Raw genomic sequence first — 27,312 nt, forward strand, 5'->3', positions numbered from 1 at the left:
GGCAAACACAGAGTTGCTTCGCCAAAATGTGGCACCCAGGATATCACTGAGTGCCATATTTTTTCTGAAAAGCCACCGAAGTAGCTACCGCTCTAACCTCGTGAGCATTAAACTTTTAGCAGTTTAAGATCACCATCCGTGCAGGATGAATGAGCTTCCCTGATGGTATTTCTCAAGAAGAACGCCAGTGGCGTTTTTTACATTGGTAATTCCGGTCCTCTTGACCGAACACCACAGGTTGTCCGACGGGCCTCTACATTGTTTGGTCTTTCTAGATAAATTTGAGAGCTCTGACAGGGCACAAAACTCTCTCTGGCTCTCGTCCGACGAACTCTGATACCCCTTGATATCAAAGCTTTTAGGCCAGGGGTTGGATGGGTTTTCGTTCTTCGCTAAGAACGAGGGGCTCAGCGAACACACCGCATTGTGTTCTCTAAACCCACATGTTTAGTCATAGCTTGGATTTCGCTAACCCTCTTAGCTGTTGCCAAAGCGGTCAGGAAAATAGCTTTCCTAGTTACATCTTTCAAAGAGGCAGCGTGCATAGGTTCAAATGGGGCTGACATTAAAAACTTTAAGACAACATCTAAATTCTATGAGGGAATCTTGTCTCGTGGAGCTTTTGATGTTTCAAAGGACCTCAATAAATCGTGAAGATCTCTATCATTCGATAATCCAAGGGCCCCCTCTCTGTTCGAAAGACCGTTGATAGCATACTTTGGTAGCCTTTAATCGTTGACACTGAAGTTTGTCTATCTCTCTAAGATGGTAAGAGAAAATCAGCAATCTGGCTCACAGAGGTCGTGGAGGAGGGAAATATTTTTCCTTCTACACCAACCTCTGAAGACAGCCCACTTCGATTGGTAGACAGCTTGGGAAGAAGTTCTTCTAGCGCTGGCAATAGCTCTTGCCACCGATCTTGAAAAACCTCTCGCTCTGGCCAACTTTTGGATAGTCTGAATGCAGTCAGACTCAGAGCGGAGAGGTTTCCGTGATACCTCTCGAAGTGGGGCTGTCTGAGTAGATCGATTTTTTCTGGAAGTGTCCTTGGGAAATCTACCAGAAATGACATGGCCTCTGTGGAACCAGTCGCTTGCAGGCCAAAAGGGGGCGATCAACGTCATTCTTGCTCCTTCCGACGCCGCAAACTTCCTTATTACCTCTCCCAGGATTTTGAATGGAGGAAGGCGTAGAGATCCATCCCCTTCCAATTCCAAAGCATGGCGTCTATTGCTATTGCTCCTGGGTCTAGAACGGAGAGCAGTAAATCGGAAGCCTCTTCGTTTTTGCTGTCGCGAAGAGGTCTACCAGTGGGCGTCCCCAAAGTTTCCACAACTCCTTGCAGACCTCTGGATGGAGAGTCCATTCGTTGGAAGCATTTGATGTCGACGGCTGAGGAGATCCGCACGAACGTTCTGCTGTCCTGAAACGAACCTCATTAGAATCGTTACATTTCTCAGCTTCGCCCAAAGTAAGATTTCCCCCTTTCGTTATCTTGAACAGGGAGCGAGATAGAGTTCCTCCCTGTTTTTTGAGATATGCGAGCCCGCCGTGGTGTTGTCCGAGTTGACTTGTACAATTCATCCCACAATCCTTGACTTGAAGCATTGAAGTGCCAATCGAATTGCTTCTAGCTCCTTGAGGTTTATGTGCCAGGACCCTCTGTTCCCCTCTCCAGAGCCTGACACACTTCTTCCTCCCCCAGTGTTGCTCCCAGCCCGTCATGGACGCGTCTGAGAACAACACTAGGTCTGGGCTCAGAACTTTGAGGGACATCCCTTCCGATAGCTTGACGGGGTCGGACCACCACTTCAAAATGCTGTTTTTGATCGATTGAGGATTCTCAAAAAATCTCGTCTAGGTCTTTTCTTTTATTTTTTTTCCAGTTGTCTGCTGGAAAAAAAAAAACTGAAGCTGTCGAGGTGCAGCCTTCCCAGAGAAACAATTCTCCAGCGAGGAAATGGTCCCCAGCAGACTCATCCATTCCCTCGCCGAGCAATATTTCCTTCTCTAAGAAGACCGATACTTTCTCTAAGCATTTTAGCTGACGTTCTATGGATGGAAATGCTTGAAAAGCCACCTGAATCCATCTGAATCCCCAGATACACGATGGACTGTGTGGGAATCAGATGGGACTTCTCGAAGTTGACCAGAAGGCCCAGGTCCTTCGTCAGCTGTAATGTCGTATGTAGGTCCTCCAGACACTGTTCCTTTGAAGTGGACCGGATCAGCCAATCGTCTAAATAGAGTGAGACTCTTATCTTTGAGAGATGGAGCCATCTTTGCTACATTTCGCATCAGAAGCGTGAATATCATAGGGGCTGTACTCACCCGAAACAGAGAGCTCTGAATTGGAAGACCTGTCCTTTCAGAACGAATCTGAGGAACTTCCTGGACCGAGGATGTAATCGAACATGGAAATAGGCATCTTGGAGATCCAAGGACACCATCCAATCTCCTGGTCCTCAGGGAAGCTAAAACAGACTGTGCAGTTTCCATCTTGAATTTTATTTTTCCTTACAAAAAGATTCAGCCTGCTTACGTCTAGGACAGGTCTCCATCCTCCCGAGTGCTTCGGAACAAGGAAAAGCCTGTTGTAGAAGCCTGGGGAGTTCCGTGACACGACTCTTTCTACTGCTCCTCTTTTCCACATCTGATCCAAAGAAAAGGTCTAATAAGATCTGTTGCTTTGAATCCTGATAAGAGGGCGAAAGGTCTATTGGTTCTATGCTTAATGGTGGTTTCGATAGAAACGGGATTTTGTAACCTTTCTCGATCACTTCGAGTGACAGAGTTCGCCCCTCTTATCCTCCATGCTTCGGCGAATAGCGCGAAGTCTCGCCCCGACTGGTGTCGGAGGGCCGAAAAGTCATTTCTTTCCCCTGGTTTTTTGAGGGGGCTCTGCCCTAGGGAACTCCTCCCTCGAGCAGCAGCTCTTGAAGAGGCTCTTCCACGAAAGGGCTTATAATTCTTCCTAGAACTTGCGTGGTTCTTGAAAGACATCTGATCAGCAGGACGTTTCGAAGACCGAGACAATAAGTCCTGCGTCGCTCGTTCTTGGAGATTTACTGATAAATCCTTTACCATCGATTGTGGAAAAAGATGAGCAGAAAAGGGTAGCGAACAACAATTCTGCTTTTTTGCGCTGGTGACACTGACTTAGCTGTGAAGCTACAGAAGAGTGCGCGTTTCTTCAGGACTCCCGACGCAAAATGTGATGCCAGCTCGTCGGAGCCATCTCTTACTGCTCTGTCCATGCATGACAAAATACTCGCTAAGTCCTCCAATGAGATGGAATCTGGGCTTCTAGACTGAACATCCAAGACGCCCAGACACCAATCTAGAAAGTTAAAAACTTCCAAAGTTTTATAAAGGCCTTTGAGATGGGTGATCTATCTCCGACATTGTCCCACGAAACTTTTGCTGATGCCAGGTAAGATCTTCTAGGAGCTTCCACTAAGTTGGGCGAAATCCCCTTGTGCAGAAGCGGGGATTCTCAAGCCTGCTTCCTCTTCTGTTGCGTACCACTTCCCCGATCTTCCACTAAGCCTTGTGGGGGGAAGTGCAAAAGAAGTCTTGCCCTTTGTCTTTTTGGATTCCATCCAATCATGGATTCGTTTAAAAGCCCTTTGTTTTAGTCGAGAGCGAGGTGGCCATTTTGACAAAATTTGGAGTCTTCCTTGCCTTCGAAGAGTTAGTTGTTGCGAAGGTGGGGAGAGAGGAAACTGGAGCTCGGAACTTCTCGGGAAAACAAAATCTTTTAAAAGACGAGTCAGAGTCTTATAATCCACAGAGGATGAGGTTGTAGGATCCCCTCCTCCTCTCCGAAACAGTCTCGCTTGACGATTTATTTTCTAATGGGAGGACATAGCCTTATTCTGCATTGAACAAGAAGAAACCAAAGTTTCATCTCCCTTTCGAACCGTAGGTTTTGTGTTTGAAATCAATTTTGAAGAGGAGAGTCTGCTATGTTCTCCTAACCTTGACCTTCTCTCCGAATTTCAAACTGACGTCATACGATTTCTCTTGACGAGCACTGATATTGTAGTTCCTACTACCTTGAAGCATATGGCGCTATCCTTCTGACTAGTGACCTGTTCTTTTTCTGCTCAGGATAACTTTATGCATCTGCATCGGACGCCTAGCGCCCTCAAAGCGTCCTCATTTGCGTCCTGGAAAGCGTCCTCATTTGCGTCCTGGAACGTCCCTCATTTGCGCCTGGAGCGTCTCATTTTGCGTCCTGGAACGCGGTACTGATTTGAAGACGACGAGCGTCCTTACTAGCACTACGCCTCGCGTCCTCAAAACGTCCTCATATTCATCTTCATATCCTTTTCTTCTGAAAAACTAATATCGTGGCGTCTGAAGCTCTCCAGCCGGGGACGGTTTCCGACCCCCGAGCGTCCCGAAGGGGAAAAACGTCCTTACGAGCGTCCTGGTTTAGCAAAGCGTTTGTTTTGAAATTGAATAGCTCTTCCTGTAAGTCAAGATCCATTCCTCCCAATTCTATTCCTGGAGCGATCCTTCTGACGTTCTTCGACTCTGGAAAAAGACGACGGCGGCGGCCGCCTGTGCGGCACCTATTGTCTTTATCTTTACCGCCAATACTTCTAGAGACTCTCCCAGCAGGACCGCTTGCGCGTTCCTGATTGAGTCGATGAGGTCTAGAAGGCGACGGATCAGACGAAGACGAAGAACGAAGAGAAGCAGGAGAACGTCTAGATTTCTTGACGGGTAGCCAAAGATCTTTTTACGACTACGTGATCTTTCCTCTTTCTTGGCGAAAACGTATCCAACTGTTGACGAATCGCTTCGAGAGTCTTTTTTGATGGTGAAGAACCATATGATGGAATGAACTTTTGAGAAGAAGATGGGCGAGGGGACGCCTTCTTCCTTCTCTCCGGACTCGAATCAGGACGCTCAGAAAGCGTCCTAAATCTCTTGTGCGGGATACTGTCTTCGAAGTCTTCCGGAGAAGGCCGAAGCGTAAATCGAGGCGGAGGACGCTCTCGATCTCCCCGATGAAGCGTCCTCTTCCATCATACCTTTCCTAAGAGGTCGAGAAAAGACGATGGCCGCCAGTGCGACGTCTTACGTCCTTCCTTACCACTTCCACTTGGAGAAGCTGCGTGCTCTTCCGTAAGACCTTTTCCTAAGAGGGCGAGAAAGACGATGGCCGCCAGTGCGACGTTCTTACGTCTTCCTTACCACTCTCACTTGGAGAGGCTGCGTACTCTTCCGTAAGACCTTTTCCTAAGAGGGCGAGAAAGACGATGGCCGCTTGTGCGACACCTTACGTCTTCCTTACCACTCTCAGTCGGAGAGGTCTTCCGAGATTCCCACCCACGGTGAGGTGAGGACGTCTCGGTAGGAAGAGAAGCATTCCTTCACGATTCGCGCTTGCGCGCGATCTTTGGCAGCCTGGATGCGTCTTCAGGATCTGCCGAAGGGACGCCAGACCGGTGTTTAATTCCCGTAACCCTCCTTCGGCCTTCGACATGTCCATTCCCTGTGTTCTGGGAGTCCGACAGAGGTCTCAACCTGGAGGCATTATAGGACCGATCTGACGCCCCCTCCACTTCACTAGGGGCACTAACATTATCACTACACTTTTTTGCACATTAGATTGTAGCACTTTCATTTCGATTCAAGGTTCCGAATCGATTCTAAAATGGTAGAAAGGGCATTCCCTTCGGTAACAATCACTTCCTTATCTGAAGGAGAAATTATAGGGTTATGCGTAGCATGTTCTACATTTATGTTAGATTGAGCAACTTTACTTTGACTTTTAACAGAAGCACTCCTGGAGGAAGACCTCCTAATTCTGTCACGCTCAAGTCTACGAATGTAAGATTCATACGCCTTCCATTCGACATCAGTTAATACTTCACATCTTTGCACCTATCATCCAACAAGCAAACATGCCCTCTACAATTCACACACACTGTGTGAGGATCTACCGAGGCTTTTTTGGTAGCCTCACCTTACATTCTTCTACACCACACACCCTGAAAACTAGTAGAACTAGATCCAGACATCTCAATTCTAAGAAAAATCAAAGCCAAAATCAAAATCCAAACCACAATAGCGTATGCCAAATCACTAAGCCAAGTCCGAAACCAAAAGACAATCCAAATACTCAAGTGACATGAAGTTTTCGAAATCCTAAGCGAGGTCTGTAACAGATGTTTTACCGACCGGCGACAGAAGAAAATCTGAATAGAAAATGGGAATGGTTCCCGGTATCCGCCTCCCAGCGACGGGAATGGGTACTAACCACCTAGCCGACCACTGCGTTTGCCGGGAGTTTTGAAATTCTGTCGGTTGTCAGGAGGAATACAGCTATATATATATCTGGCAGGTAAGTGTCATGAACAAAATACAATACAATATTTAAGCACACCATTCAAAATATTGAAGTTTCATCAACAAAATGAGATATATGACACCTCCACACAAACTACAATAAGCATGTGAGTCTTCATAAAAATATGTTTTCAGGCGTTTTCTAATCCAATATGGCATGGTATCGTCTCGCTGACACCAGGCATACACTGGCGGACATGTCCTTCACAGCCTTCCCAGTGCTCATTTGAACAATTATTTGCTTTTTACTCAATATTGCATTGTAATCAGCACAATAAAACATTTTTGTTGCCCCTATAGGGGAAACAACCAAGTGGACTAGTTGATCCATCTTGGCCGCTTTGCTGATCCCACCCTCCGAAAAAGAAAAAGGTACTTTAACACGTCCTGACATGGAGATGGGGCACCAGTCACGAGTCATTGGTGGTGAGAGCAACACCTCGAGACCTCTACTCTCCGTTTCGGAGTATTTTCTCCAAAGTTAGAAATTAAGGTCATATTTTAAGATTAAACGGAGGTTTTAATGAAAGTCTAGCCATGCCGGGTGTAAACATACCTCCATGACTTTCGAAATTTTTACTCAAAACACCAAGGATGTAGAAGATTGACGCCATCTCGATATTTGCGGAGTCACTAGTGTCAATAAAATGACAATTTGTCTAAAATTGCATTTTTCCTAACTATACAAACCTGAGGTCCTTTTACAATAGGAAGATACTAGCGGCAGCTGGATAGGTCGTAAGCTTTCGAACAAGGGGTTCGGTAGTTAACTGCTTGTCCGACAGGCGCGCAACGCGCGCGACTGGGAGGTAAACAAAATCACTTTTTGCTTTGGCCCAAGCAAAAACTGCAGAGTGGAGGGGGTGGCATTGAGGGGTTGGTGCTATGTGTAAAAGCCACCTCAGGTTTGTATAGTTAGGAAAATGCAATTTTAGACAAATTTGTCATTTGTTCCGACACGGCATACAAACCTTCGGTCCTTTTACAATAGGAAGACTCACTCTTGGTGGGGGTGGAATCTGAGTCTTTTGTGAACAGACTGGTGTTCGCCCTACCTTGGAAGCTTCCCTGGTCGTAAGAGCGGAGGGAGGGATCCCAAGCCTCTGTCCGATTGATCGGGGCTGTGCACCGCAGGATCAATGGTCAGACCGGATCTGGGACCGTACTAAGAGAGGGGCATGCGCATCTCTTAGTACCACAATGCAAGAACTTGTTCCTGTACAGGAGCAAATATAAAGTCATGGGTTTGACTCTTGTAGGCATCCACTTCCCAACCCCCCCTTGTAGAAGGAAGTGGTGGATATTTCCTTGGCTGTCCTATCCCTAGTGAAAGGGATAGGATGGGGCTCTGTCATATAGCTCACTGCATCTCGTCCTCATCCAGCGTAGTGACGACCATGGCCCTCTGCCACAGGTAGAGGGGAAGGAAAAGAATGGGGAGAGAGAGCCAGTCACTCACTCACTCACACATCCATCCACACAGTCACACCAGGACTCGATGCTGTTCAGCCTGCGAGGGTCTGGGTTAGCTACACAACTTGTTGAGGCAGCCACCACGGGTCCCAAGGAAAAGGTATCCAAGGACCTGTGGGCAATATCCCGAAGGTAGAAGGACGTAAAGGTAGTCTGGTTAGACCAGACCCCTGCCTTCAGGACCTGCGCCACGCGGAGAAGTTCTTGCGAAACGCCAACGATGGGGCCAATACTTCTGACTTCGTGAGCTCTCGACGGGACGTACGGATGTCGTCACTACCATCAGCCTCATACGCCCCTCCTGATGACCTCACGCAGCCAGAATAAGAGTGTTTCTTGGATACTTCTTTCTTGGTGACCCCGGTGCTAACGAAGAGGCGTCGACACTCAGGCCTGAGGTGACGAGTTCTCTTCAGATAGCGCCGTAGCGCCCTCACAGGACAAAGCAGCATCTCATCCGCATCATTATCGGTGAAGTCCAATAGGGAGGGAATCGTGAATGACTCGAACCTGTCATCAGGGTGGGACTGACGGGTTTTTTCATGGAGTCTTCGCAACGAAGTTCGGGACGAAATCGAGCGTCACGGATCCCCATCCCTGGGAGTGTTTTTTTCTTTGTTACATCATAGGAAAGACCATGAAGTTCCCTACTCTCTTCGCCGATGCCAGGGCCAGCAAGAAGAGGGTCTTGAGGGTCAGATCCCTGTCTGACGACTCTCGGAGTGGCTCGAACGGTGTTTCGAGTCAGACTCCTAAGGACGAGAGTCACGTCCCACGCAGGGGGCCTGAGTTCCCTGGGTGGGGCAAGGACCTCTCGAGCTCCTCATCAGCAAGGAGATCTCGAACGAGTTTCGAGATGTCCAACCCCCTCAGTTTTCAGGACGAGCGCCAAGGCGGCTCTGTATCCTTTCACTGTGGGGACTGATAGGAGCTTCTCTCGGCGAAGAAAAACGAGGAAATCCGCTACCTGCTGAAGAGTGGCTCTGAGAGGAGATAGACCCCGTCTACGACACAACACAGAAGACGGCCACTTAAAAAAAACCCACCCCTGGTACACAGCTGCAGAGGACTGACGGACGTTTCAGCCATCTCTGTTGCTGCGCTACGAGAAAAGCCTCTCGTTCGCAAGAGATGGTGGAATAACAGCCAGCCGTGAAGACGTAGGGACTGACTGCTCGGTGGTACCGCTCGACGTGTGGCGGTGCGAGAAGGTTGTGCCAAGGGGGGAATCTCTCTCGGTTCTCCTGCGAGAAGAGCCAGCAGGTCCGGATACCAAATGGCCTGTGGCCATTTGGGAGCCACAGGATCATCCTGAGATTCGGGGTGACCAGCGCTCGACTTGATTCACCTTGCGAATCAGGCTGAAACGGGGGAAAGGCATAGACGAAGAGGTTGTCCCACGGGTGTTGAAGAGCGTCCTCTGCAGCTGGCCCATGAGTCCGGCACGGCCGAGAAGAACACCTGGAGCTTCCTGTTGTGCCGGGTGGCGAACAGATCCACGACTGGTCCGCCCCCACAGGTCGAAGAGCCTTTCCGCCACGTCCTGGTGTAGGAGACCATTCGGTCCCTATCACCTGATCCCGACCGCGGCTGAGCGTGTCTGCTACTACATTCCTCTTCCCTGGAATGTAGCGTGCCGACAGCTTTCTATTGAGTGTGCTGACCCACCTCGTGCACCTGCCGAGTCAACTGGTTACGGACGGGAGAGAACACTAGGCCCCCCTGTTTGTTGACCGTAAGCCACCACCGTGGTGTTGTCGCACATCAACACCACTGAGTGTCCCATCAAGCGGTCCTGAAACTCTTGGAGAGCGAGGAACGCTGCCTTGAGTTCCAGTACATTGATGTGAAGGTGCTTGTCGTTCTCGTCCCACACTCTCCTGAAGTCAGCAACTCCTCCAGGTGTGGCGCCCCCCCCCCATCCCTCGGTTCGATGCGTCTGAGAACAGCTGCATGTCCGGGGGGGGATGCGCAGAGGCACTCCTCTTAAGAGGTCCTGTCGTCGAGCCCACCAGGCTAGGTCCTGCCTCACCTCCTGTGTCAGTGAAACACTGGAAAGCTTGGGGGATCCGTCGCCTGTGACCAACTCTCCTTTAGTCTCCATGAAGAGACCGCAGGTGAAGACGCCCGTGAGGGACTAACTTCTCGAGTGACGACAGGTGTCCGATCACGACTTGCCATCGCTGAGCTACCTGTTCCTGCCGAGGACAGGAACTGGTTGGCTGCCTCTCTGAATCTGCTGATCCGCGAGGTTCCGCGGGGGAAGACTCGCCCTGCTAACCGTGGTCGATCAGCATACCCAGGGTAACTTCCAATCCTCTGCTTGGGCTCGAGGTCGGACTTCTCGAAGTTCACAACGATCCCCAGATCGCGACAGAACATCGAGCAGCTGATCCCCTGTCCTGTAGCAACTGCGAGCGGGAGCTCGCCAGGACTAACCAAAATCGTCGAGATACCTCATCAGACGTATCCCGTGCGAATGGGCCCAAGCAGACAACCAGAGTGAACCCTCTGCGTGAACACCTGTGGGGCGGTTGAGAGACCGAAGCACAGTGCCCTGAACTGGTACACCGTCCGTCGTGAGGATGAAGCGGAGGTACTTTCTGGAGGACTGATGAATGGGTATTTGGAAATACGCATCCTTCAAGTCCACTGAAAGCATTGAAATCGTTCTTTTCCCTGATGGAGTCGAGCACTGAGCGTGCCGTCTCCATCGTTGAACCGGGTTTTCTGGCGAACAAACCGGTTCAGGGGAGAGAGATCTATCACCGGGCGCCAGCCTCCCGTAGACTTTTCCACCAGGAAGAGTCGACTGTAAAAAGCCGGTGACTGATCCGTGACGATCTCTACAGCTCTCTTGCTCAGCATGGTCTTGATCTCCTGTCTGAGTGCTACGTCCTTCGGTGACCCGGGGACGTACGGGGGGGACTGCTGTTGGACCGGGTTGGAGGTGAGGGGTGGCCGAGATTCGAAGGGTAATAGATATCCCTCCCGAAGGACATCTACAATCCAGGTCTCGGCGCCGTAGCGCTGCCAAGTTGCCCAATGGCTGGCCAGGCACCCCCCCACTTCCGGCAGCAGGTGAGGGGAACGCCGTCCCTAGCGTTTCCCCCCTCTTTCTTCGACTTCTTCCCAGAGCCTCCAACGGGATGAGGAGGGCTGGGAGGAGGGCTGGTTACGGCCCCCCTTGCCAGAAGTTGAAGAAGACAGAGTCATTCCTCGGGGCTTCGACGCAGCAACCGTCTTAGCAGCCGAGGAAGCGCTAGCCGAGCTCTTAGACTTGGCCGCAGTCCGAGGGCTGCCAGAAGCCTTCGAGACTGCCTGGTGAACCAGACGGTCACTGTCTTCAGTGCGCCGTCTGTCCACCGCAGCGTCCACCATCTCTCCTGGGAAGAGAGACGTGGAACTCCGTAGAGGTGTCCGTTTCGAGCCCCAACGCCGCCTCACAGCGGACCCGGCCTGGCCCTGGAAAACCCGAGTAAGGACAGCGTCCTTCGTCGGAGAACCAGGTTGGCCCACAGGTTCACCGTCTGGTGGGCAAGGAAGGAGATGGCTCTTCCCCCCCCAGACTGGCAAAAGTCTCCTGAAGGCCGAGTCCTCTTCGGGAGAAATTCCCCCGGAGTTGGCTGCGACCTTAGATACTGTGAGGGACCACAGATCTAGCCAGGAGGACGCCTGGAAAGCTGCCATGGCGGTAGATTCCAGGCCGAGTGCCTCTTGCTGCGAGAACCACAGGTTCTCGGACAGGAGCTGTTGCAGAGACACACCCGGAGTCAGCCTAGCTAACTCCGGGTTCACCTGTTTGGGCGGCATCGGGTCTTCAGATGGCACGTAAAACCGCCGCTGTCGTAGCAGAGGAGGTGGAAGCAGCTTGCTCGACCTGCCAGACTTGAGCGAACCGTCTTGTCCGGAGACAAGCGATTCAAACCTGGTCTAGCACTGAGTCCGCAAGCTCGGAACGCGGCAAACCCACCGTCGGTCTGGGTTCCCTCTTCGGGTGGGCCCCAGAACGACTCGAGCCGGGACGTGGGCTCGGGATGGTGGGAGCGGCGATCCTCCCCGAGGTCGTTGTGCTGACGAATCAGCGCAATAACCTCGGCAAAGTTCCTCTGGATCTCGGGTGTGATAGCATTCCTGTGGAGTCGGACCGTCCAGTCCCTCGAACAGGAGTACCTCCCGAGACCCTCCTCCCTCAAGGAGAGGACGCAGCGACAGCCCCCTCTGGGTCTCCTCCAACCACCTGTGCGTACGACCTGGCTGGTCCGAGAACCGAGCCTGGTACGTACGACGACGTGGCGGGATCTGAGGGGCGCACCCCTCACGATCACTCCTCAATACCTCGCCCCTCCCGGTGTACCCGAGGAGGTTGAAGGTATGGGAGAGGCAGACCTGACGCTCTCTCCACGCTCACTGGCAGAACCAGCGGGCTTGGAGGGACTGCAGGCGATCGCCAACCGCGGTGGCGATCGAGCTGCAGACTAGTCGAGCCGTTCTCGCTGTGGAGAACGGCTGGACCGAGAACAGCGGCCCCGGTCTCGTGTGTCAGAGGAGCTGGTGCTGGTCGCCGTACCCGATCGCTCTCTGTGAGAGCGACGGTCAGGCGACCGGCGAGCTCACTGTCACGGTGAGACCGGTGCATATCCTCACGGTGCGTCAGTTCGCTGGTACCAGGCCGTGGCTGGTGCCGCGCGAACGGGGGGACCTCTTCCCAGCCTCAGCCCGTGGCCGGTCGGTGTGGACCGTCACGTCCGCCCGGTAGCCAGCCGCTCGCCGTGAGAGCGAGAGCTGGTCTGGTGAGAGTCGCGTGAGCGGCTGTCACCAGTCTTCCGCTCCGTGCCGTGAACCTGACGCTGAGCGGACTCAGAGGTCTGGTTCCTGGCTGCACGGTCGCTGGTAGGCGACCGTACAATCGGTACCTCTCGCGAACGAGCGGCCGAGACGGATCCTGCTGCCGTGGCCGAACCACTAACAGCAGGTGAGGAAGTGCCGGTGTTAGAGCCGGCACCCCTCTGGCCCCCGTATCCTTCTTCCTTGCGGGAGAAGAGACGGGTCCTGCTCCCGAAGGAGCAGAGGGCGACCAGCGGAAGACCCCCCGTCTCACCAGAGCGAGACGGGCCCTTAGAAGCTCCCGAAGGAGACTTCTAGGGGGGGGGGAGGCGGACCTTCTTCTTCTTAGGCGGGGAGCCTTAGAAGAAGAAGGGGAAGAGGCGGCAGACGACGACGACGACGAAGAAGACGATGAAGACGCAGACGAGCACCTTCCTTCCTCTTCTTCTTCTTCTTCGTCCAACCTCCTCAGGACCAGACGTCAGATCTGTCATCCAGGACGGAGCCGGGGCTGCTGTTGCCGAAGCAACAGGGCCCGGACGTACCTGTCCGAACAGACCAGCATCGGGGGGCGAGCAGCGGCGCCAGGAACAGGGACAACATCAGCAGGTGCGAGCATCCAACAGGAAAACGGCAGTCGAGACGGCAGGAGCAGGAACAGGAACAGCAGCGGTGGTCACGGCAGGTACGGCAGGCTGTGTGGACGGTACAGATGTCTAACCAGCGGCACAGACATCATCGGCACCGGTGGGAGGTCCAGGGGCGAGCTCTTCGGGCACCATGAAGTCCGGTCGTGGCAACACGGCAAACCCAGGTGGCGGCATCACACTCCCCCGAGTTACGGCGACTGGCCCCTGCACCGATGTTGTGGGTGTCACAGAGACCGCGTGCTGGGTGTACACCAGGTGAGGAGGTGACGCGTAGCCAGGTGTTGTCAGGGTCGTGGTGGTGGTTTGTGACCGTAGCGTGCGTAACCGCCACGGAGCCAGCGAGATGATAGAGCAGCCCCTGGACACTCGGCACGCCCTGCAGTCCCAACGACGCCCCACCTGTCCGAGGTCATCCTTCACGGCAACCGCACCTGAGGAGGCAAAAGTCGGGTGATTAGGAGGATCCTCTACCCGCTCGCGCGAAGACGAGCGGATAGAGGACCCAGAGTACAACTCTACGTCGGGGTATCTAGCGCCCTCCTCCACACTCGACACATCGGGAGAGGAGAAGGACCTAGACACCGCCCCCGAAGGGGAAGGCGCGAGACGTGGAAGTTGAGCGGGCGGCAGGAAAGAAGACGAAGTGTCCGTCACCAAAGGAGTCGCGGGAGAGCTTTCCGACGACTCCTTTGCAGGCCTTCGCTTCTTCCTGCCCTCATACAATGTCCACTGCGCCTCCGACCAGTTCATACAAACAAAATCACAGGGCTCGGTCCCGGGTGCATTCGCGCCCCCGGCACGAGCACACAAAACATGAGGGTCTATCTCGGGGAAAGATCTGAATTTCCCACATTTTCGCCCTTCGGTACCGGGCAAAGTCTCCTTGGGGTAGCGAGGCGCGGAGATTCCATCATTAATGAATTCAGCGTAATTAATATAAAAGAGAGAATACTGTACTTACAATCTTTTCATACACAATTACAAACAAACAAGAAAGCAACGACGAGCAGCGGGCAGAGAGCGAACACACACGTCCATCCACTGTGAGGCCGAAAGCAAAAGTGATTTGTTTACTCCAGTCGCGCGCGCTGCGCCTGTCGGACAAGCAGTTAACTACCGAACCCCTTGTTCGAAAGCTTACGACCTATCCAGCTGCGCTAGTATCTTCCTATTGTAAAACGGACCCGAGGTTTGTATGCCGTGTCGGAACAACTTTCCATTCCATGTGCTAAATCCGCACAACACTTGTACCCATAGACGCTGGGACACTTTCTTCATGACAATCATAAACAATGACGCCCTCCGGCTCGGATCCAAGGAAACTCTCGATTTTTCGGTAGAAAGAAGAAGAAGCGTTTTTGTGCACTAGATAATTATTTAAATAAATAGTTTAGACATCAGTAATAATCAGGAATTACATAAATTTTTTACATATTCATGATAATTAATTTGAAAATATTCGTGGTTGAAAAAGTAACTAGATTCCTGACTAAAATTTCAACAGTTTTGCTGTGAACAGTACCTACAGTGTTGTTTGTGCTCTCCTATTGTTTATCAGTGTTGCCAATTGGTATGTGTTTACCCTCCAAACTGGGTAAATAAGTGAAACTAGTGTATCTATTTGTAGTATATATACATATTAGAGCAATTTTATCATTATTGCATTACTATGTCAACTAGAATTCATGGAAACACTTTGTAAATACAACGATGCAATTTTGCCATTCTTTTCATGCAAGCATTAAAGGTTACATTTATTTCAGGCTTTAAATTTATATTTTATTAATAACAAAAAAAGTCAAGATAGTAATGTAGACTTCAATCAATGAAAAAAGCTATAAAAAAAATAAAAAATTTTTGTCATAAACAATTCAGTAATCTGTCGTCTGGCCGCCGGTGCTTTTGGCAGCCATATTGTGTCCATAAAGCTCCAATACCATTACAAGTATTTATTGCTCAGATACCATACAACAGAGTAATGCAGTTTTTTTGTAGAATGTTCTGCATTCAAGTTTACATTCAGAGCATTACATTCTACAAAAAACGGCATTCTCTGTTATAGGGGATTAAATAACTGAGAGGACTAGCTGATCCAGTCTTGGCCGCTTGTTGATCCATCCTCCGAAAAAGTACTTTAACACGTCCTGACACCGGAGATGGGCACCAGTCATGAGTCATCGGTGGTGGGAGCAATACCTCGAGACCTCTACTCTCCTTTCGAAGTAAGCAAAAGTACTTTTTCGGAGGATGGATCAACAAGCGGGCAAGACTGGATCAGCTAGTCCACTCGGTTGTTTCCCTTAAGGTTTCTGAGCAATAAATACTTGTAATGGTATACTGAGCCTTTTTGGACACATTAGACAAATTGTTTGCGCCATGGCTTCGCTGTCAACACTTTCTCAACGTAGTTCAAGTGCAATTGGAGTGAATTAAGACCATAATGTATATAATTACAATCAAATAAGCACTGTGGAGTTTCAGTTATGATGGCAGTAAGGATAAAACCACCAATTACAAGGTAAAGATGAATTTCAGTTCAAACAATGACCCCGGGAATAAGAAGTTTCATACTTTCACTAATAGGGGGCAAACACCGCAGTGGAGCCATCATCATCGCGTGGCTCAGCCTTATTCACTCGATATTTAATTGGTGAAACAAGAATACAATTACATCTTTAAGCATACTATTCAAAAGATAGATGTTTCGTCAACATAATGTGATATATGAAAGCGCCATACAAACTAAAATAAGAACGTGAGGTCTTTGTAAAATATGTTTTCAAGGCAAGTTTTTGAAATACAAATTGGTGGCAATCTCGTGTGGGCGGCCGTCTAACCACCCAGACAATCCACCATCTTTCCCAGCCTTCCCAGCACTCATTTGAACAATGTTAGCATATGTATGTAACATTTATTGATCTAACTCAAGACTGCAGTTGTAATCAGCACAATAAAACATTTTGTGGCCTATATTTGTGAAAGTATGAACATTTTTATTCCTGGGGTCATGGTTTTTAACTGAAATTCATTCATTTTTACCTTGTAATCGTGGTTTTATCCTCACTGCCATCACAACTGAAACTCCACAGTGCTTATTTGATTGTAATTATACACATTTTGGTCTTAATTCACCTCCAAATTGCACATGAACTACGTTGCGGTTCTGGTTCCTAAGCGCTCACTCCACAAACAGTTACGGGCAGCACACGAGTACATGGTTTATGAGGTGCAAAGCTTTTATATTCCCTTAATTGTTTACTTTACTCATTATTTGTTAGTTTAACTTTACTTTGTTACTTCAAAAATTGTTTATCTAATTCATGTCTATTATCCCTTTTTTGCAACCAAATTAACCCCGAAAAAATTACAGATATTTCTGAAGTACATACAAAGCAGACGACCGCAAAAATGGACTTCATCGTTGCCAATCCAGTGGAGCTTCACACATACGCCGATGCATTTACAAACTATTTCCATGAATTCTAGTTGTCGTAGTAATGCAGTAATGATAAAATTGCTGTGATATGTATATATACTACACACACGATAACGCTAATTCACTTATCTACCCGGTTTTTGCGTAAGTTTTTATACCCAGTTTGGAGGGTAAAACACATATTGGCAACAGAGATAAACAATTGAAGAGCGCGAAGAACGCTGGAGGTACCGTTTTTTCATTATAAGCAAAACTGTTGATATTTGAGTCATAAATCTAGTTACTTTTTTCAACAATGATATTTCAAATTAATAATCATGAATATGTAAAAAATATTTATGCAATTCATGACTTTTATACTGCTGATTAAACTATTTATTTAAATAATTATCTAGTGCACGCATTCTTCTTCTTCTTCTACCAAAGATCGTAGTTTCGCTAAAAAAAGTAGTGGTTGGAAGTCGGTGTTTACGATTGGTGTGATGAAAGTGCCCCAGCATCTATGGGCAAGTGTGTGCAGATTTAGCACAGGAAATGGGAAGTTTGTTGACATAAGCGACTCCGCAAACATCGAGATGGCGTCAATCTTCGAAATATTTATAGTAGTAAGTAAAAATTTCGAAAGCATCATGGAGGTAGTGTGCACTGCGTATAGCCACACTTTTGATTACCCTCTGTTTAATCTTAAAATATGGCTTAATTTCTAACTTTGGAGATAATACTTACTTTGAAAGGAGAGTAGAGGTCTCGAGCTGCACCACTCACCGCCAGCAAAACTCATGACATGATGACCATCTCCGGTGTCAGGACATGTTAAGTACTTTTCCGGAGGTGGCCACAAACGCGGTAGTCAGTGCCTCGGCTAGTCCAGTCGGTTGTTTACCATATAGCAACAAAATGTTGTTTTATTATGCTGATTACAACTGCAATCTTGAGTAAGATCAATAAACGTTCATAGGGTAAACAACCGTAGGACTGGCCAACTCACCACATACCACTGCTACGCCACCCTCCAAAAAAGTACTATTAACACGTCCTGACACCAGAGATGGTCATCAGTCACGAGTTGTTGGTGGTGAAGAAGGAGCTCAAGACCTCTACTCTCCTTTCGAAGTAAGTAATTTCTCCAAAGTTAGAAATTAAGGCCATATTTTTAAGATTTAAACAGAGGGTAATGAAAAGGGTGGCCAACGCAGTGCCCACAACCCCAAAACGCTTCCGAAATTTTCACTTACGATTAAAACACTTTAGAAGATTGACGCCATCTCGATGTTTGCGGAGTCGCTTGTGTCAAACAAACTTCCCATTTCCTGTGGCTAAATCCGCACCACCCACTTGTACCAATAGACGCTGGGCACTTCATCACCAACAATCGTTAACCCCAACATCTTACCAGCACTTATTCGTACTTATTCAAGGGGACTACGCATTCTTTGCGGCGTTTTGCCCTCTTCAATTGTTTATCAGTGTTGTCAATCGGTTATATGTGGTTTACCTGCCAAAACTGGGTATAAGGCTTACACAAACCGGGGAAATAAGTGAAATTAGCGTATCTATTTGTAGTATATATACCATATTACAGCAATTTATCATTACTGCATTACTATGACAACTAGAATTCATGGAAACAGTTTGTAAATGCATCAGCGTATGTGTGACGCCACTAGCTCGGCAACAATGAGTCATTTTTTCCTTGGAGTCGTCTGCTCGTCAGTATACAATCCGAAATATTTGTAATTTTTCGGGGTTAATTTGGTTGAAAAAAAGGGATAATAGAATGAATTAAATAAACATTTTAAAGTAAAGTTAAACTAAAAGCCTTATTCCCTTAAACAATTAGGGAATAAGGCTTTGCACCTCATAAAGTGTAGTCGTCTGCTGCTCGTAACTGTGTTTGCAGAGCGAGTGCTTAGGAACCAGGAACTGCAGCATAGTTCAAGTGTAATGTGGAGTGAATTAAGACCAAAATGTGTATAATTACAATCAAATAAGCACTGTGGAATTTCAGTTGTGATGGCAGTAAGGATAAAACCACCGATTACAAGGTAAAAATGAATTTCAGTTCAAACCATGACCCCAGGAATAAAAAGTTTCATACTTTCACTAATATAGGCAACAAAATGTTGTTTTATTGTGCTGATTACAACTGCAATCTTGAATAAGATCAATAAACGTTACATATATATGCTAACATTGTTCAAATGAGTGCTGGGAAGGCTGGAAAGATTGGGATTGTCCGTGTTAGAGGGCCAGCCACACGATTGCCACCATATTGGATTCATAACTGCCTTGAAAATGACATTGTTATGATACAATAAAGTTTTCATACATACTTACCTGGCAGATATATACATAGCTATAGACTCCGTCGTTCCCGACAGAATTTCAAATTTCGCGGCACTCGCTACAGGTAGGTCAGGTGATCTACCGCCCTGCTCTGGGTGGCAGGACTAGGAAACTATTCCCGTTTTCTAATCAGATTCTCTCTTCCACCTGTCTCCTGCGGGGAGGCTGGGTGGGTCTTCAATTGTATATATCTGCCAGGTAAGTATGTATCAAAACTTTATTGTATCATAACAATGTCATTTCATACATTCAACTTTACCTGTCAGATATAGACATAGTGATTGACACCCTTTGGTGAGGGCAAGAGACAGCTAACTAACTGACTAGACAGGTAAACAACATATGTTGTAGGTATAAATAAACCTTAGTTCCTACCTTCTTAGATGGAAGACTTCGTGGCTACTGCCCAGGAGTCTGCTTCATCTCAAGAGCCTTAGCGAGATAGTGATCTGTGGCCAAGAGTTCCTGTGGATCTGTCGATGGGGTCTCTTCCACTTACTCGACAGAACCTAACTGGCGTTTGTCAATGGGAGCACATCCGCTTATATGACAACACGCATTATTTAAGGAGCCACACAACCAATCCCGATCACCCGATCCTAACCCGTGTTAGTTCCAAGATTGCCTAGAGTTATCCCCAAACTCTTAGCAAACAACCACAAACTCGAACTCATACATACAAAAATAACAAATTTTTTGTACCCCTCTAATAGTCAGAGTCACTCGATTTCAAATGAGCGAAGTGAAGGCCGCTTGTGCGACAACTGAACCCACTCCCATACACCGAAAACACGAGAACACATCGACAAGAGGGTTACGTACACAATTAAGGATTGGTGCTTTCTCCTTTACCCAGAACCGTCTGTGCTGACACAAACGGACCTAAAGAAAAACATTTATCATACGTAAAACTCGCACGTCTTTTAAATAATGGGATGCAAACAAACAGAGTTGCATCTCCAATAAGTTGCGTCCAAAATGTTCTTGAGTGACATATTTCTTTGGAACGCCACAGAGGTTGCGATTGCCCTAACTTCGTGGGCTCTCACTCTTAAAAGATTAAAAGAATCATATGGACAATTCTTATGAGCTTCTGTGATAACACTTCTAACAAGAAGGCTAAGGCGTTCTTGGACATTGCTCTCTTGGGGTCTTTCACTGAGCACCAAAGACCTTTTTGCGACCCCCCAACTGCTTCTTTCTGTCCAGATAAAATTTTAGAGCTCTAACTGGGCAAAGGGATCTTTCTGCCTCTCTGCACCAAACTAGAAAGTCCTTTCACTTCGAAGCTCCTGGGCCAGGGATTCGAAGGGTTTTCATTTTTGGCAAGAAAAAGGGACTGAAATGAACAAATTGCAGAGTCTGACTTTTGAACCAACTCTTGATTCAAGGGCGTGCACTCACTGACTCTTTTTGCCGTTGCAAGAGACATCAGAAACAAACACTTTCTAGTGATGTTACGAAACGAAGCAGTGTGAAGTGGTTCGAATTCCTCTGATGATAGAAATTTAAGAACCACATCTAAGTTCCAGCTTGGAACCTTAGGTTCAAGTGATTTTGATGTTTCGAAGGAACGAATGAGGTCGTGCAAATCCTTATCATTCGTTAGATCGAATAATCCCCTGTTCTAAAGACTGCTGAAAGCATACTCCTGTACCCCTTAATAGTCGGTACCGAGAGATGCGACTTTTGTCTAAGAACAGAAGGAATCTGCAATTTCGGTTACAGAGGTACTGGGAAGAGGACAGCTTCTTCGACCTACACCAGTTTCTGAAAACTTCCCACTTCGATTGGTACACTCGCCGAGTATCTGAGATCTGCGGGCTCTAGCAATTGCGTTTGCTGCCTGGCGAGAAAACCCTCTCGCTCTGACAAGTCTTTCGATAGTCGAAAGGCAGTCAGAGCAAGAGCGGGTAGATTTTGATGGTACCTCTCGAAGTGGGGTTGTTTGAGCAGATCTATTCTGTTTGGAAGAGATCTGGGGAAGTCCACCGTCCATTCCATCACCTCTGTGAACCAAATTTGAGCTGGCCAATACGGAGCAATCAGAGTCATCTTGGTTCCTTCGGATGCCACGAATTTTCTGACTACTTCCCCAGTATCTTGAACGGGGGAAAAGCGTAAACGTCTATCCCTGACCAGTCCAGGAGAAAGGCGTCTGTTGCATAAGCCCGGGGGATCTTCCAACCAGGGCACACAAAATTTTTCTATCCTCCTGGAGAGGAATGTGGCGAAAAGATCTATTTGAGGCTTCCCCCCAAAAGGAGCCAAAGGCTCTGACAGACTTCTGAGTGGAGTGTCCATTCTGTGGGAAGGACCTGGAACCTCCTGCTCAATCTGTCCGCTCTCACATTCCTCTCCCCTTGGACAAACCTTGTTAGAAGAACTACCTTCCTTTGGTTCGCCAAATCAGTAGATCTCTTTGCCAGCTCGTTACAGAGCAAAAGAGTGCGTCCCTCCTTGTTTCTTGACATAAGCCAGAGCTGTCGTATTGTCTGAATTTATCTGTACGACTTTGCCTCTGACTATGTGTTCGAAGCTCTTTAGCGCCAGGTGAATTGCTAAGAGCTCCTTGCAATTTATGTGCCATGACACCTGTTCTGCCGACCAGGTGCCTGACACTTCTTTGATCCCATTCTTTGGATCCCAATTGTTCCCCCCAGCCCGACTCCGAGGCGTCTGAAACATGTCAGGCTTGGGTTCCGTACTTGCAGGGACCCCACACTCCTTTGTTTTCCTTTAATGGAATCAACCACCACTTCAAATAATGTTTTATTTCTTCCGAGATTGGAACGTGTCCGAGAGCTGACCTGTCTTCCAACTCCAACTTCTTCTTAGGAAGAACTGAAGCGGTCGAAGATGTAATCTTCCTAGGAGAAAGAATTGTTCGAGCGAGGAAAGGGTTCCCAGAAGGCTCAGCCATTCCATCGCTGAAGTGCGCTCTTTCCCTAGAAAGTTCGATACTGTGGCACAGCCTTTCTTTATTCTTTCTTGAGATGGAAAAACAAAAAACAAAACCCCGAGAATCCATCTGAATCCCCAGATAAACCACGTTCTGGCTGGGGATCATCTGCGACTTCTCGAGGTTCACGATCAATCCCAATGATTTTGTCAATTCCAGTTGTTGTTGACAGGTCCTCCAAACACTGCTTTTGCGACCTGGCTCTGATGAGCCAGTCGTCCAGGTACAGGGAGACGTTTATCCCTTTCAAATGTAAGTGTCTTGCTACATTTTTCATCACGTCTGTGAAGACTTGAGGAGCCGTGGACAGGCCGAAACACAGGGCCCTGAACTGATAGATTCTTCCTTCGAACATAAATCGAAGGTACTCTCCTCGACGAATGGTGGATCGGGATGTGGAAGTATGCGTCCTGAAGGTCTAGGGACGCCATCCAATCCCCTTGCCGCAGTGCTGCAAGGACTGAAGCAGACGTTTCCATGCTGAACTTCTGTTGTTCGACGAATTTGTTCAGCGCACTTACGTCCAGTACCGGTCTCCATCCCCCCGAGGCTTTTGCTACAAGAAACAAGCGATTGTAAAACCCCGGGAGTTGCAATCCAGCACTAGCTCTATTGCTCTTTTGTCCCACATCTGTTCCACCATCTGACGAAGAGTATCCATCAGAACAGGGTCCCTGTATCTGGCGGACAATTCCCTCGGTGATGTTGTCAAGGGAGGAATGTTCTTGAATGAATGCGATACCCCTTTTTGATAATCGACATCGTCCAAGGATTCGCTCCTATGTCTTCCCAGGCTTTCGCAAAAGAATGTAGCCTGGCTCCTACGGGTGTCTGGAGGACAGAATTCTCACTTCCCTTTCTTAAAGGGAGGGGCGGAAGGAAGACCTGCCCCTCTTTTCGTTGACTTCCTTCTGGCGATCGATCTAGTTGGAAGACCTCCACGAAAGGGCTGTTGCTGAGCTGGGCGAGCCACTTTCTTTTCCTCACTAGCCACAGCCTACTCTTCCTGAGGATTGTCTAAGGAGATCCTGGGTGGCCTTTTCAGTCAGGGAATGCGCGATATCCTTCACCAACTGCGAGGGAAAAAGGTGTCAGAGAGAGGCGCAAACAATAGGCGGCTCTCTGCGAAGGAGAGACAGCCTTCGTGAGGAAAAGCACTGTGAACCGCCCTCTTCTTTAAAACTCCTGCACCAAAGAGGGAGCATACCTCAGCCGATCCATCTGACAGCCTTATCAATGCAGGCGAGGATGCTATTTAGGGTTTCTGGGTCGAGTTGTTCCTTTTCCTGAGATTTCTTGGCCAGAACCCCAAGGGACCAATCTAAGAAGTTAAAAACTTCTAAAGTGTGAAAAAGTCCCTTGAGGAGGTGGTCCGTTTCCGAAAGCCCCCATGTTACCTTCGCTGCATTCAAGGCGTGCTTCTCGACGAATCCACCAAACTCGAGAAGTCTGATCAGCTGAAAGCGGACAGAGGAACATCCCATATTCTCTCCCGTTTCGTACCAAATGCCTCTCCTCCCTGTAAGTTTAGCGGGAGGCATACAAAAGACCGTCCTTCCTAACTCCTTCTTCTTCTTGAACCAGGAGTCAAGAGATTGTAGAGCCCTTCTCATAGATATAGCAGGCTTCATTTTAAGGAAAGAGGAAGACTTGTGTGTTTTCGTGCTCGAAAACAGAGAGCGTGGAGAAGGGGGAGCTGCTGGCGTCAAAGAGTCTCCATATTCCTCCAATAGAAGGGACGAAAGAACTTTATAATTAGAAGATCCTTCCTTCATTTCGTCCTCCGAGGCATCTTCTGTGTTGATAGGCTCGGGAAGGAGAAGGCTCCCTTCTTTCTTCTGACTCTTCTCTACTCTCTTACGAGTGTCAGGCTCTTCATACGAGGAATGCGCCTGGTGTACAGCAGGAGTATCTCGCCTGGGAGGAGTAACGTGTTTGGAATACTCCTGGCGCTTGGCAGGCGCAGAGCGCCTCGAATACTCCTGGCTTCTAGTAGGCGCATTTTGTTCAGAATACTCCTGGCGCGTGGTAGGAGTATTAAGTTCAGAATACTCTGGCGCCTGGAGGAGTATAAGCTTCGGAATAACTCCTGGCGCCTGGGAGGAGTATTAAGTCCAGAGTACTCCTGGCGCCTGGGAGGAGTATAAGCTTCGGGAATACTCCTGGCGCCTGGGGAGGAGTTATTCAGTTCAGAATACTCCTGCGCCTGGGAGGAGTATCTAAGCCCGACGACTCCTGGCGCCTGGTAGGAGCGCGTCGTTCCAAATACTCCTGATCCTTAGAATGCGTCTGATGTTTATTAGGAGTATTGATTCCGGTAGGCGCTTTCCGTCTCACAAGCGCTCTACTCCTAACAGGATCTTCCTCTTCAGCTACTCATTGGCGCTTTGATTGAAGATCTTGAATGTTGTACTGGCTCGTTGCGCCTATTCGGAGCCTTGCTTCTGGTTGGCGCCGTACTCTTGACAGGAGTAACTTCCTTTCTTACTTCTCTCCTGTCTAACGCATGCTCCCCCCAGAGATGGCCGCTTGTGCGACAACTCCCCTGAAAAGGGTGCAGTCGCGCCCGACAGGAGATCGGTATTTAGATCTTTTTAATAGGAAGCCTATCATCCTTCTTACGAGTAGGCTCCTTATAAAGAGTTCCTACTAAAGAGGGCTCAATTGCTCTTGCATATTCCAATATCAATATTCTCCTGGTTGAGGAGTCTTTCGAACCAGGAGAGGGAGATCTGGAAGGCGCTCTAGGATCCCTTCCAGACCCAGAGTCTGAATGCATTCTCGCCTTCTTAATTACCGAAGGCGCTCCTTCTTCAGAGAAGCGTTCGGGACTCGAATTGAGTTCATGCTCTTTCATACTCCTCTTCAGCGGACGGGAAAGTTTCGACTCCTTCCATCCTCTTCTCGGAGAAGGCGAACTAGACGAAGAAAAGCACTCTCGAAGGACGCTTTTCCTATAGCGGTCCTTGGCATTATTTGATATGCTCGATTCTGCCGAAGGGACGCCTGATCGTTGGGGATTCTCCACAACCCCCGTACGGCTTTCGACATTCCTTCTCCTCCGGGCCAGGGAGCTTGGAAGAGGTCTAGGCCTGGGAGCGTCGCAGAGACGACCAGACGCCCCCTCCACTACACTGGGGACACTAATATCACTAGCGAAACCACATTCACTTTCCTTACCTTCCAATGCTGCGACCTTTTCCTGCATTTTCTGAAGGGAAGCTCTAAGTTCTGCTATTTCCGAAGCAGAACTAGAGGGATTAGCAATTTGTGAACGGGCTGAAACAGAATGGGCATGATTATCAGAGGAAGAAGCTACAGAACTAGATAGTAAATCATGAGAAGCAGACATTCTGCGGGTTTTATAAGCCGCCTTCCTCTCTCTATCTTTCTCTAACTTCTTCAAGTAAGAAGTTAGATTCTTCCACTCTTGTGCACTCAATTTCTCACATTCGTCACACGTATTCTCAATCGAGCATTCAGCCATTCTACACCCACTACAAGTAGTGTGAGGATCTACCGAAGCTTTCGGAATCCTCACCTTACAGCCCTCATTCACACACACTCTGAAACTAACACTAGAGTCAGACATATTCACGAATTCCAAAACCAAGTCCAAAAAACAGTCCACGATAGCGAATGCCAAAACCAACGATCCAAGTACGTCACCCGAATATCAGCGAGAGATGATCAAAAGCTTTGCGAAAAACGAATTCTAGTCAGGAGGAAGTAACAACAATGTTGATACCGCCGGCGACAGAGAGAATCTGATTAGAAAACGGGAATAGTTCCTAGTCCTGCCACCCAGAGCAAGGGCGGTAGATCACCTGACCTACCTGTAGCGAGTGCCGCGAAATTTGAAATTCTGTCGGGAACGACGGAGTCTATAGCTATGTATATATCTGACAGGTAAGTTGAATGTATGAAAACATATTTACGAAGAGCTTACATGCTTATTTTAGTTCGTATGGGGCTTTCATATATGTTGATGAACTTCAATCTTTTGAATGGTATGCTTAAAGTTGTAATTGTATTCTTGTTTCACCAATTAAATATCAAGTGAATAAGGCCTGGCCAGCGTGATGACGATGGATCGTCCGCGGTTGTTTACCCTATAAACGCTAACATTGTTCAAATGAGTGCTGAGAAGGTTGGGAAAGATGTTGGATCATTTGTGGTTATGAACGGCACCTCATTCGGTGGACGCCATATTAGCTAGATTTAAAAACTGCCTTGAAAACATATTTTAAGAAGACCTCGCATGCCTATTTTAGTTCATATGGTGCTTTCATATATCACATTATGTTGACAAAACTTCAACTGGTAGATCTATATTACTATTCCACGGTAGCCTAGACTATGGCAGTTGCGGTTTTTCTATGCAGTTTTACCTCCTGAACAAGAACCTTAAGTAATATTTATTCAGACGACTGTAATTAACCCCCAGGGGCTCGTACTAAACACGGTGAAATACATTTGACGCCCCTATTCCTGGTGGCTTTTGTATTTGCGGGGACAAATGATGTGGAATGCTTATATAGAAATACCCTTCAATCTTTTGAATGGTATGCTTAAAGATGTAATTGTATTCTTGTTTCACCAATTAAATATAGAGTGAATAAGGCTGATCCACACGATGACAATGGATCCACTGCGGTGTTTCCTCCACATCTCATTTTATTGCTGAAACGTCAAACTTTTGAAAGGTAGCCCCTATGCTTAAATATTGAATTGTATTTTTGTTTCACAGATGAAATATCGAGTGAAAAAGTGGCTCATTAGTATGTGCAAGTGCCCGCACAGCGGTGCTTTACCCTACTGAAGTTTCGGACTCAGTTTACATTTGAGGGCGTTTCCCCCAACCACCTCAAAAAACTATGGTTTCCCACAAGGGTCCCCCTTTACCGCTTGATGTTTTTCCTATGCTTCTTTTCGTTATGTCTACTAAAAGACGTTTAATATTGCAAGTATTAGCTAGGTACTAGGCTACGTTCCCGAAATCAAATTAGGTACACAACAGCAGTTTACATCGTGGCTTTATTAGTAGGTAGTAGGTACTTGCAATTTTTCCCTTGCCAATCGGCTATTAATCACTGGTACCTAAAAACGTTATGGCTCTCATAAAATCCATAGAATACGACAATAATTATTTAAGGTTGCCCAAAATACCCCTAGGGTAGTACGCAGGTTACCTTAGGATCGGTACACTCACCCAGGATGGCTAAGGAATTCGGCAGGAACGAATAAAGGTT

At 48.0% G+C, this 27,312-nt stretch overlaps 1 protein-coding gene across 2 annotated transcripts in view; it reads right to left on the reverse strand.

Moving 5' to 3' along the window:
- Positions 1-27,309, reverse strand: part of LOC135206286 (glutamyl aminopeptidase-like) — a 137,314-nt gene extending 110,005 nt beyond the window's left edge. The window contains exon 1 of one of the 2 annotated variants that reach the window (XM_064237704.1): positions 27,253-27,309. The gene's annotated coding sequence lies outside the window, so the exon portion shown is untranslated. The remainder of the gene's footprint in view (positions 1-27,252) is intronic. The other variant, XM_064237705.1, reaches the window with a different exon arrangement.
- Between the last annotated feature and the right edge of the window lie 3 nt (positions 27,310-27,312).

This window comes from Macrobrachium nipponense, chromosome 29, assembly GCF_015104395.2.
Source record: "Macrobrachium nipponense isolate FS-2020 chromosome 29, ASM1510439v2, whole genome shotgun sequence".
Lineage (NCBI taxonomy): Eukaryota > Metazoa > Arthropoda > Malacostraca > Decapoda > Palaemonidae > Macrobrachium > Macrobrachium nipponense.